This window comes from Poecilia reticulata, linkage group LG5 (genome assembly GCF_000633615.1).
Source record: "Poecilia reticulata strain Guanapo linkage group LG5, Guppy_female_1.0+MT, whole genome shotgun sequence".
Lineage (NCBI taxonomy): Eukaryota > Metazoa > Chordata > Actinopteri > Cyprinodontiformes > Poeciliidae > Poecilia > Poecilia reticulata.
In genome coordinates this window covers 13808864-13821526 of record NC_024335.1, presented here as the reverse complement: position 1 = coordinate 13821526, position 12663 = coordinate 13808864, and positions in this window count along the sequence as shown.

The window sequence follows — 12663 nt, the reverse complement described above, 5'->3', positions numbered from 1 at the left end:
CTTGAATGCTTTTGTTTCCTTCATTGTGCATTTTAGTGCAGGCATGAAGTGCACTGACCACATCATTGTAGAGGCTGAGTGAAGGAAACAGAGAGAAACGTCTTGCTGAAAACAACTACGCATCACAAAGTAGCTGACATACATGCTGGAACAACTTCACCAAATTCAAAAAGAAACTTTGAAAATTCCTCAAATAACATTAARAATAGTAATCATTTGGATTTTAGTGAGTTAAATCAAACCAAAGTCAAAGCAAAATTGATCACGGAAAATGATTTTCTATTGATCGGTTGAAGACAGTTCACCATTCATTTCAGCATGTTAACACATAGTAGAAACAAATATTGATACAGTCATGTGAAAAACTGTGGATACCTTAAATATCCCACTCTTTTAAACGAAGCATTCACATGTAATATTCACATTCACCACATGTTGAATTTGTTTCTATCAGTGTCTGAGAACTAATACAATGTAATTACAGGTAAAAACTGAAATGTTACTTTGTCTTAGAACCTAAAGAGAACCAGGCAAACACAAATGTACTGACATGCTTCAGTTCACAGATTCAGTTTTAATTTTTGCATTTCCAATCTACACATTTTTAATTTTGTTACAAAAAAATGTTACTTTTAATCTATTCTCCATGTGGAATAAAAATGTAGAGCGTATGTCATATTCATTAGAAATAAAAGTAAATAAAGGTAATGAACATGAATAGGTAAAAATAATTAAATCTATATTTTCACAAATTCACAATCATTCTTCATAGCTGAAATTTAATGTGTTGCCAATAAAATAATGTCAGCTTTGACATCCTCTAACCTACACTAATCAGATTGCAATACAACACATTACTATGCATTTTGATCATAATTTAGTCATGAGAGACATAATTAGACTTCTTGTTGACTCCTGACATGTTTGTCAATGTATGTAATTTTGTTAAATAGAGGCAGAAACAAAGTGCTGAATTTGTTAAAGTCCTACAAGTTTAAAAGTTTCATTTTGTCCCTGATATAATTTTGTAATTGAAGTGTGAGAAGGTCTTGCAGTAAAATGTCTAATTGTACTTAATTCTGACTTCATTTATTCATTAAAAAGAAAAGAACTGAACCCACATCTATCTTTATGTTTTCTTCCTTTAATGCTTACCCTTATAACAGTATGACTCTTGAAGAGATCATTCTTTCCAGATTATCGTGTGGTGTTGGACTGCTTGCTTAAATCTCTGTTTATAGCTTATTTAATTTTGAATACTGGTGATAGTTAATGTGCACTTAAAAATAGATTGAATGGACTGATCGGATGTCAACAGAATAATGAAAGAGTCTTTGTCATCTGACACGTCACAGAACAGCTAAACAGGCCCTTTCAGCACACAAACCTTCAGTGACTCATCATCTGAATACAATTTTAGTTGCTATTTTTAAATGTCACACATTAAAGTTTGTGTGATGTGAATGATATTCTGACTGGTTTTATACAAAAAGTAACAGAAGAACAAAACCAGCATAAACTTTATCAGAACCACTTGGCGCAATAATAAACACAGGTCTTTGTACAAAAAAAATAAATAAATAAATACTGAAACAGATACAATATGTCTGTAAAATGTGCTCTTCACTTATAGATCAATTCTATAAATTCAGTAAGAAAAATAAAATCGGCATAATGCTCTTTTTATTTCAAATTTGAGTTCTCTTGAATTGGCATACAGCAAAGTTTCAACAACAGAAACAGTGGGAAAACTTCCAAGAGAAAAGTCAAAGTTCAAGTTGATTTGCATTCTTAACAAACTGCAGCTGACACTCATGAAAGGTATCTGGCACGCTGCATGCAATGACATCTGCTCTGATTTCTTCTTAAAGTAAAGATACAAGTCTTCAGATATTCAAGAAATACTTCTGAGAAAAATTTRTGAAAAAGCGGGTAATTTGTGTTTGCCAACAGGCTATTTTATATTGTTTYTATATGTTCTAGTGAAAAATGCTTGTGAGGCAGCCAATCCTGCTGTTTCCCTCCAGATGGTTTGTGACGTCAGGCTTTCTCCCTGTTAGAGCCAAAGACCAGCGTCTGTCACAAAAGTCTTTTTGTGGTGCACCGAGCACATCAATGAAAGACTTGAGTGTGGGAAACTTGAGAAACTTTCTCCTCACACCAACATTACAAAACAGGGATCACACCTGCTACCTCTGGACTCCATCGCAGTATGCACTATTGAGCGGTTTCCATCAGTGTGATACTTCAAATTTCATTTTACTTTTTCAATTTTTCATATATGCAATCTATAKGTATCACTCATTTCATAATCTTGTCATTACTAACTAAAAAAATCTATCTTCTAGATTCCTTATCATTTGATATGTCCAATACATCTTGTTTTTGTACCSAAGTCTCCAAATAACAATAATSCATTTACCATTTAAATATAGATATATAGATACAGATAGATAGCATTTAAATATAGWTATTTGAATATATTTAGATAAATAGTATCATAGTCTCAAATATTCAAAATGTGTGTAGATATATTTGGGTGAAAAAACAAACTTAAAAAATACATATTTGTGCTATGAAAATATGTRAGCAACATGTCTCTTTTAACACTTTATTTCTTAATAATAATAAAGCAGAGGTCGGAAACTGCTAATGAATGCATGTTAATTGGAATACTGCATCGATCCTTTAGTGAAAGGATGTGTGGGAAACCAAAAWTATCTGAGTCTCAGAGGCCCAGAAGAACAATAGATCCTGACCTCTGTCCTGCCGGGACACTGGCTATAATATGGAGGAATGAGGCTAAACCCTATGTGGCGATAAAGGTGATGCTCTGTGGTAGAATCATGTAAACAGTTATGTTTCAAAAGAGTTACGCCAATATTTCTGGATTTTGCAAACAATATATAATTGTGCAAAATCTTGCAAGTTGTTAAACAAATTCATACCACTAAAACAGAAGTTTTTAAAACCAAGAGAATAAAAATAGAGGATTTTTTTAAAAGCGAAGAGTGGTGTCAATTAATTCTAGATGATCAAATTCTCACTCCTGATGTTTAAGTGTATTTTAAAATTTTATCAATTATTTGCCACTACCAGTTCTGTTGTTTCGCTCTAGTTGGCTGATGACGTAGGACTCAGTCTCCGATGGAGCACGGTCAGCATACATCACAAAAGATGCCTTTAAAAGGCTTTTGTAGTGCATTGACCACACTGGTCAATGAAAAAGTGCGGGAAACTGAGAGACTTTCTGCTCATGTCATCTACATGTCACAAAACAGAGGACGCACCTGCTACATCTTCACCAAACAACTTTGTGAAGTTTTAGGAATAAATACATGCAAATTTGACAGCAAGGATAATGATGCAAATGAAAATGGTGTTAAAAACATTTATAGAAAATCACTAGCAATAAAATAAAGTTTAAACAATAACAAACGGTTATTATATAACTAAATCAACTCATTCTTACAAGTAAAACAAATTCAGTGACTGTGGCGTTGTGACTCAGATTATCCTTGAAAATAAAAACATTTTTCAAACCAAAGATATGACAGCTAATAAATTCTTAAAAGATAATAAAAATATTTAAGTGATTGAAACTTTGAAGCTGTTGCTTTACCATATTTGTTGTAACAAATATGAAGACAGGCTACGAATAATCCGATATTTAACTTGCTGGATTTCATTTGCTAGAGTATAAATAAAACTATCAACTTTAAAGCATTTCCGGCTTTCAAAAGAGGCAAAAGAGTGTTATTAATGTGATGCACGATGAGGCACACTTCTATTGTTCCTGTAGTCAAAGTACGAGTGTGGGAAACCAGAGGAAACTCACTCTCAAAGTCGCTCAGGGACAATAGATTCAGACCTTTGACCTGAGGAGAGGCGGCGTAAAAGAAACATTCTGACACACTTTTAATCACTGGTTAAACTTGCATTTTTTTCCACAAATAATTCTTTAATCTCACAGCAAAAATCTAAACTTCGCAAATACGTCTTTCAACGGTAAACACACAAATTTTAAAGTTGCATGTTTAGATTCATGTCAGTTATTATTATTATTAGCTATTAAGGCATTCAAGTAAGTTGAAAAAAAAGATGAAACTAAACAGAAAACCGACAAATCGTTGCCCCATAAGAGTATCAGTCAGAGTAGTATAAGCTGCCACATATTCTAAAAGATGGATATTATCTATTTTGCTGTTTATTAGTGAAAGTAATTTTTATTGCATGTCAGCACATAAAATGTTGATGTTTTTTAATATTGAAATTCTATCAAAAWGTTACATTTAAAAAGTTATTTCARTTTAGATGCATCTAGATGACTAGASTGTGAGAATGTTTTTGAGACAAAGACTTAACATGATTAGTATGATCAACCCCACCGGGGGGAGAATACCACCCAGAGGGATTTGGCACGTGTGTAGTAGCAGCTGCCTAATTGTCCAGCCCTTGTACACCCATCTCAAATGTTCATGCAGCASACTCAAAGGCTGTTTGATGGGTCTGAAATCCCTCTATAATATTAWATAAAACAGATGTTTTCTCTTTTTGGCTCCAGTATCTCTGTATATAAATTGACAAAAGTCACACTAAAGTGTTGTGGTTTTGTGATTACAGTTAGAGTGATTTCAAAATCCATTTATAATACCTACCTGTCAGAATTRAAGTTTTAAAAGTCTTATGCTCAATGTCAAATCAAATAAAATAAGGCACCAAAATAATCAATGGGAGCACAGCAGCTATTATCTGGCTAATTTCTCGGTATTTACGTCTCTGATCAGGGAAAAGATCGGATCACCATAAAGGAAGACTGCTTTCCCACATTCATTCAGAGTTTAGGGGCCCCCACCCAAGTTTCTCCACCTGTTCCCTTGAGACTTAAAAGCTGAATCCCAGCATGAGCAGTGAGCATGTGGCAAGGCAGACGTCTATTCTCTCCTCTCCTGAGCTCTGATTGGTTCAGACTGTGGGAAACCTCTTCCAAACCAAGACCCACACATTCATATGGAGATGTGCGACTATAAATAAGAGGGATGAAGCCAGCAGAGATCAGATTCTCTCTGCAGAGACCCAACCACGACGTCTACACTTACTGCAGCGATAACCAACTATCAGGAGCATCTGACTCTGAACSGTAAGGTAAGCATGAGATTCATGGAAAATCATGCCAAGATTTACGTGACTTTACATGTACATGRCAAAATAAGTTTAATAATGACTTTGTTTTTGCTTCTGCAGCTCAGAAAGCGGCAAATCACCAGCAGCATCAGGAGACTCAAGTTTGAGTTGATTTGAGCTGCCACACAGCAGACATCCTCGAGAAGCATCCTGCTGTGGACCGGACAGATGTTAATCAGAGCTTCTTCAGATGTGTCCAACAGGTGGGCCACTTCCTAGCAAAAGATGACCTGAAGAAACAATCCTGGAGAAAACTGCTGAACTACTTCAACAATCAGCAAACTTCCTCTGAGAGGAATATGGTGGGCAAACTTCCTCTGAGAGGAATATGGTGGAGGCTAACCTCTCTCCACCAAGTCCAGATCAGCATCAGTCAGAACAGAAGACCGGTATACAGCGCCATCTRGAGGCACTGAAAGAGACCTGAAGTCTGAAGCTGWATGGAGAAACTTACTTTACCATGTTGGTAAATCATTACTGACTGAACTATACATAGTTCTATGGACTGCTACTTCTGAAGGAACAAAATAATTGAATTTATTGGTGCATTTTTCTGCACAKARTTGTTTTTTCCTGTGGAAATGGCACAAATATGCTTTCTTTAACAAAGAAACRTGTTACAAGAACAAAATCTGATTGCATCTGCAATTATGTTTCCTTTGTAATTTTATGATCACATTTTTGGTTGCTCATTCCTGATCATATTGATCAAAAGTAAAATGTTATTACTCCTTTTGTAAAGCTAAACAGCGTTCTTAATGAACTTAATTTAATCAAGATATCACAAAGATCTGTTTGGAGATCTACTGATCATGTWTTTTTATTTGTTTTACAATATTTGTAAAATTGTTGAAGAAACTCATTCTTCTTGCTATTTCACCCGTCATTACAGAGTAGATCTACAGACTGTAGTTACAGTCAAATAGAGAAGGCCATATTGGTTAAAGTTAGCTGAACTAAACTTGTTTGATTTGATTTATTAAATATAAGAATATTCTTTTGAATTAAATATTGTWTTGATTTCCTGAGGAAATGAGAATTCGAAGGAAAACAATCCTACCATTGAAYAATAATAGACCATGTTGGTTTAGATTATTTTTCTGTTTGCACAGGAACTACTTTTTCAAATACCATTAAAATGTTATTTTATACCTTTTATCTAAAGGGARATCCCTTCAGCCTGTGGCTGTAAAGACTCTGACATTTTATTTTTTGTTAAAATGTYCTGGATTTACATTTCATGAAAATGCTATGCATAACCTTTGACCTGTGAACCTAAAATCTAATCTGTTCTAAGATCAGTTTGCTTACTTTAGCACTTCTGCAAAGTGACATCTTAAAACATTTTCTATGAAAAAAATTAAGAATGATTTTTGTCATGATGATTTTGTCTTTTGTAAAGACTGCTGTTCCTCCACTTGTTTTGAATAGAATGTCTTAGAGATTTTTCAAGAATTGTTATAATGTATTATTACATTGTCATGATTTTGACTGAATTTGTTTTTGTTAAGAAAAATGAAATACAAGAAGAAGAAAAAATGCTGTTTTGTTTGGTTTGTAACGGCTCATTGTGTGAAAGACGTAATGCACAGTTTTCTTGTAGTGATGTCACACACATTGCTTTAGTGATCAATCTGCCCAGATGCAGATGTGCTGCTTTGTCTGACCCACACGGCTTAAAGTTCTATACACATATATCATATAAACACTAATTTTAAAGAGTTAATACAAAATCAGAGTGTTTTATGACCTGAACCCTAGGTAATGTTAAGCTTGTGAGCTAAAGCATGAGTGATATATGTTTGGAGAAAGAGTAAATAATAAACACTCCCAGAGCCCCTAGGAACTATATAACTATTTATTTTCTAAATAAAACTTGAAAATTGGTAAAACTTATATCTGTGTAAAATTATTATTAAACATTTTGTTCCTGGGTTGTTGCTCACAATAAGCTCAGAAAGTTAAAATAATTTATTTTAAATTTCCCAAATTCCCAAGARGAACATGCATGAACAGTTCTATAACACAATTTTATTTTTTATAAGTTAAAAATAGAAAGAGATTASTCTCCAAAATGATTAAGATTATTCTAAAGATTGCTTCTTCTGGTCTCCTAAAACATAAAAAGTCAAGTCCAGGTCAGCAAAGATCTGCATTTCTGAAAACCTTTGCAATAATATTTACCTCTCTAAATGAATAGTGAGGAAGCTGATTCAAAGATGATAGCAACAAAAATGCAAAAAAATAAAACCACAGTTAAAGCCATTACTCACACAGCCCGTGCCAAACTTAAATTATAGGAAAGTGTGGAAAACCTTGCAGGAGGAAAATTAAAAGTTCAAGTTAATTTGCATGTTGACAAATAAAAGCTCACAATAGTTGATTTAGCACCCTCCATGAAGCATCTGTCCTGATCTCTTGTTAGTAAAGATGTGAAACTTTGACCAAGAGTAACGATACGTCAGGGGAAATTTTAAACTTCTGAAAAGTTAAACAGAAGAGCTGACCAGATTACGTTTAACAAATAATTCCAGAATTAAACTCTGAGGCAGCCAATCCTGTTGTTTCCCTCCAGATGGTCAGTGATGTCAGGCGCTCTCACATGACTAGGTTCATGACTAACAGCCTCCACAAAAGCTGCTTTCAAAGTCTTTGTGGTGCACTGAACACATCAATGAAAGACAACGTGTGGGAAACTGGGAGAAGCTTTCCGCTCACACTTACATCCCAAAATAAAGAACACCTGCTACATGTGGACTGTACTGCCATATCTGTTGTCCAGTGAGCTTCCAGAGATGTAAATCATCTGGTTTAATTTTTGTTCTTTTATATTTCTGTACATAGACCTAAATATGTAGATAAACTCAGCAAACGGTATTTTCGAGGATTACAGAAATGTCAGTTTTCAAGATTACTTATAAACTCTATGACATAACAAGCAAACCACTATGACTTCACTGGTCAATCACAACCATTTCACCATCAACATATTTTGATTAGGTCTTAAATGTAAAGATTTGTTCAGACTTTCCAAAAGTGAAGTGATTTTTAAAGAAGATGAATAGAACTCTAGCATAACAATATTTACATACTGGAACCTAATGGAGTCTGAAATATTTCCTCAAATTTCTAGAGATTTGTTTTTGTAACAAATTCATTTTATTCTCCATTAGAATAATTACTGATTAAACATCAGTCTGGCCACCACTTAATTCAAGGCTTAAAAGATTCATAGTTTACTTCATTAACTTAATCATTAACTTTGTTTTTAAAAGAAAACAAAGTGTGTGTGAAATGTTTTGATGAATGACTTAAAGTTAATAGTGTTTAGGGTCCGTAACCTCTGAAACAGCTGACCAGTTTCCAGGGGGATTTGGCACACTTCTCTGTCTTTAAAATCAGCATGCATAAAATCAGCATAAAATCAGCATCAACATTTAAATGATGTTTTAACAATAAACTTTGCACTTATATGTCATAAGTTTTATTGTTTGATAAAAAGTTAGTAAAACCACTTATAGCTAACACTGCTTGACTATATTTAAGAGATTGAAATTAGTTATTTAAGGCAGTCAATCAGACTTGTTGTTTCCCTCCAGATGGTTGGTGACGTCGTTGGAGCAGACAGCTGGTCTCCATCACAAAAGCTGCTGTCAAAATCTTTTTCTGGTGTTCTCACCACACTTGTCATTAAGTGTGGGGAATATGAAAGAAACGTCTTGTTGATGCCAACTACAAGTCACAAAACCCAACTGCCCATCTGCAAAAAACAACTTTTAATTAGTAAGACAAAGTAAATGAAAATTTGATTGTGATAATACATGCTATATTCGCATATTTAAAATTAAGACTGTCTTTGCATGTATGTCAAATTTCAAACAATTGTAATAGTAGTTTATAAAGAAAAAAAATCATGTTTGAGAAATAAATACTTAGAAACACTCATTATTTAATAAAAAAATGTGTGTATTAATAAATATCAATGAGAATGTCGTAACTTGAACTTTTGCTGCAACATGACTCAGTTGTATTTGTGGAGAACTGTAAACTATAAAGCATTTTTTCTGTTCAAAAGAAGCATGACTGTGTATCTAATGTGATCCATAATGAGGCACACTCCTATTATTCCTGGAGTGAAAGGACAGAGTGTGGGAAAACAGAGGAAACTCATGCTCAAAATCACACTGGGACAACAAACTAAAAGATAGTGACATGGTCAAAAATAGAGTTATCAACTTTTTAACTTATATGATAGAAATATTCAAAATCTTTTCCACCAAAAAAAAGAAAAAAGAAAACCTTTGAAGCCTTTTAAATTGATTTGATACACTTTAGTCATAAGCACTACATTCAAAAGTTTAGAATTATATTCATAAACTCATTACTTCAACAGTAAACTTTAAAGAAAAGACTTCCTGTTTTGATAACATCTGTATATGTAGGAACTTTTATGGTAATAAAATCAGTGGTTGCCCATGTCATCATGCCTAATGATTTGTGACTATATGAGAAAATAATCAGTTTGATTTGTTTCATGAACCACAGCTCCAGCTGACTGTTCCCAAAAAAGAATTTGGCACATGCAGAGAAGATCCTGACCAATCATTACATGACTGTTATTTTGAATATTTACATCCACGGTCAGGTACCAACCCCAAAATATTTCTGTCTACAACAAAGGTTTGCATTCCTGTAAATATATTTAAATTATTTTTCAAACTAGCTAAAGGTAAGACAACAACATTCCTTTAGTTCACGACAGTCAAACTATCTGTTTTAAGGAATGCTTTTGTACCAGCACTGGATATATGGTCCATCTGTTCCCCTGAGATCAAACTATTGAGCTCTAATCATGGACATGTGGAGGACCCTCACTTCTATTCTGTCTTGTTCAGGCATCTCATTGGTTCAGACTGTGGGAAACGCAATCAAGATCAAAACCCACACATTCAGATGGAGATGTGGGACTATAAATAGGAGTGATGAAGCCAACTGAGATCAGATTCTCTCTACAGAGACTTCTTCAGCAGCACAGAGATCCAACCATTTTACCTACAGTCACTGCCACGATGACCAGCTGTCAGGAGCATCTGACTCTGAACCACAAGGTAGATATCAGACTCAGAAAGAGTCTGTTATTAGTTGTGTTTTCTAATGCTATAATAAATAACAGGTTTACTAATGACTGTCCTTTTTCCTGCAGACTTCAACCTAGAAAACACACATTCTGATTTTCTTCGTGAGACGACTGCAGAAGCGGCAGATGTGTCCAAGAGGTGGTGAACTTCCTGTTCAAAGACCAACTGAAGACACAGTCCCATAGAGAACTGCTGAAGTCGTTTTCCTCTGTGAAGAACTTGTGAAACTCATAGATCAGACAAGCATCTTTAAAGACAGCAGYGCCTTCTAGGGGCCTTGGTAGGGGCATGTAGACTGAGGTTATATCCATAAGACCATATTGGTGTATGTTATTACAAATGCTACAAATGATAACACATTTTTTGTGTTACTGTTCCTATATATTTCCTAAGGAAATAGCAGTCAAATCTTTTAAATGGAAAAAGAAAATGAAACAAGTGTTTGGACAAACAAACACTGAATACTTTAAGATGTCTTTCAGAATTTACTGGAAGTTTTCACTATTTCTCACTATGTGTGTTTATGTTATTTGTATTTCCTTAAGTAAACTGTGAGTTACTTTGTAATGAGTTTTGTTTTTTTACACTTTCCTTTTTTCTAAAAATAGATCTTGTCAGAATTATAGTAGTTTCAAAGGAAAATTATATATAATTAATAATCTGCCATCATATGTTTGAGATGATATTGAAAAGATCTGTTGTAAGGTCATTTTTAACCCTGCTTTTTTAAAAGTTGAAAATTTTCTCTTATTTGCTTCATGTAAAGCAAAACTACTATTGTTTTCATCATATATGTGTCTTTTGTAAAGACTACTCTAATTTTTGAGTAAATTGTCTTGAAAATGTTTTCAAGTCATTTTTGTGATGTATCATCTGATTTATGACTCTACTGTACAGAGTACAAAATGTGTTAAATAAATGTATTTGAAATAAATTAAGACCTATGTTGTATGTTCTTTCTGTTGTATATGCCCTATAGAAGAACACTGTGAAAAAGCATTTACCCCCTTATAGATAGAGTGAGGGTTTTTCTCCAATTTTCTTTAAGTTTGACTAAGATAAAAGAAATGCTCGTGAAAAATGGCAGTTTCTTTTTTTTTTTTTTTTTACATCACTGTTGAGAAAATTTGACCCACTTTTTCTTGTTTCTTTTTTTGCAAGATTGTTTTAAATCATCCACACTGGAAACTTTTATAATAATAATAATAATAATAATACATTTTATTTGTAGGTGCCTTTCTGGACACCCAAGGTCACCTTGACATAAAAGCAAGCAAATTATAAAATACATACCGGTAATAAAAACACAAACAAGATTTATAAGACAGTACAAAGATAATTAAAGGTTGTATGCTAGTTCAAACAAATGGGTTTTGAGTTTGGACTTAAAATATTGCAAAGACTCGATGTTCCGGAGATCAGGTGGGAGTGAGTTCCAGAGTTTGGGATAAGAGCGGCTGAATGCTCTGCTCCCTATAGTGACAAGACGAGCAGGGGGAACAGTGAAATRGACAGAAGAAGAGGATCTGAGGGAACGGGTGGGTGTGGCAATGTGAAGGAGGTCCGAGAGATATGGAGGTGTGAGGTTGTAAACTACTTTAAAAGTTAGAAGTATTTTATAATTGTTGCGATATGTGATTGGAAGCCAATGGAGCTGTTGTAAAACAGGTGTGATGTGATGAATTAAGGGGGTCTGTGTAATGATACCAGCAGCTGAATTTTGAACCAATTGTAATTTATGCAGAGTTTTCTGTGGCAAACCAAAAAGTAGAGAATTACAATAGTCTAAACGAGATGTGACCAAACTGTGGACCAGAACAGCAGTGGAGTGCAGAGTRAGAGAAGGAYGGAGACGGCGAATATTTCGGAGATGAAAATAAGCTGACCGAGTGATATTATTGACATGGGAGGCAAAAGAGAGGATGACACCATGATGACTTTTCAACCATGTCTGCTTGAGGTCACGTTACAGCATCTTAAACAGGTATAAACAGGTCCAAAATTTGAATAGGCCATGTCAAACTCTTATTTTCAAAAGTTTCACTTCTATCTATTTTTGAGAAAATACTCCCCAAAATTCCCCAAATACTTGAAGATATTTAAAATGTTTTCTTAGAAAATATGAGACAAACATTTGTGATCATTTTGGTCAAGCGTGGTTTGACCATGAAAAGATGCTATATTTGCTCTTTCTTCATGTTGAATCATGAGCAGTGGGCTTACAAAAGCCATGTAGTGCCTTGATATCAATCAAACAATCATAAGCCATAAATGTAGCATATATACTGACCAAAATTGACATGTAGCCAAAGTTACTAAATGATTCTGCCCAAAACAGGCC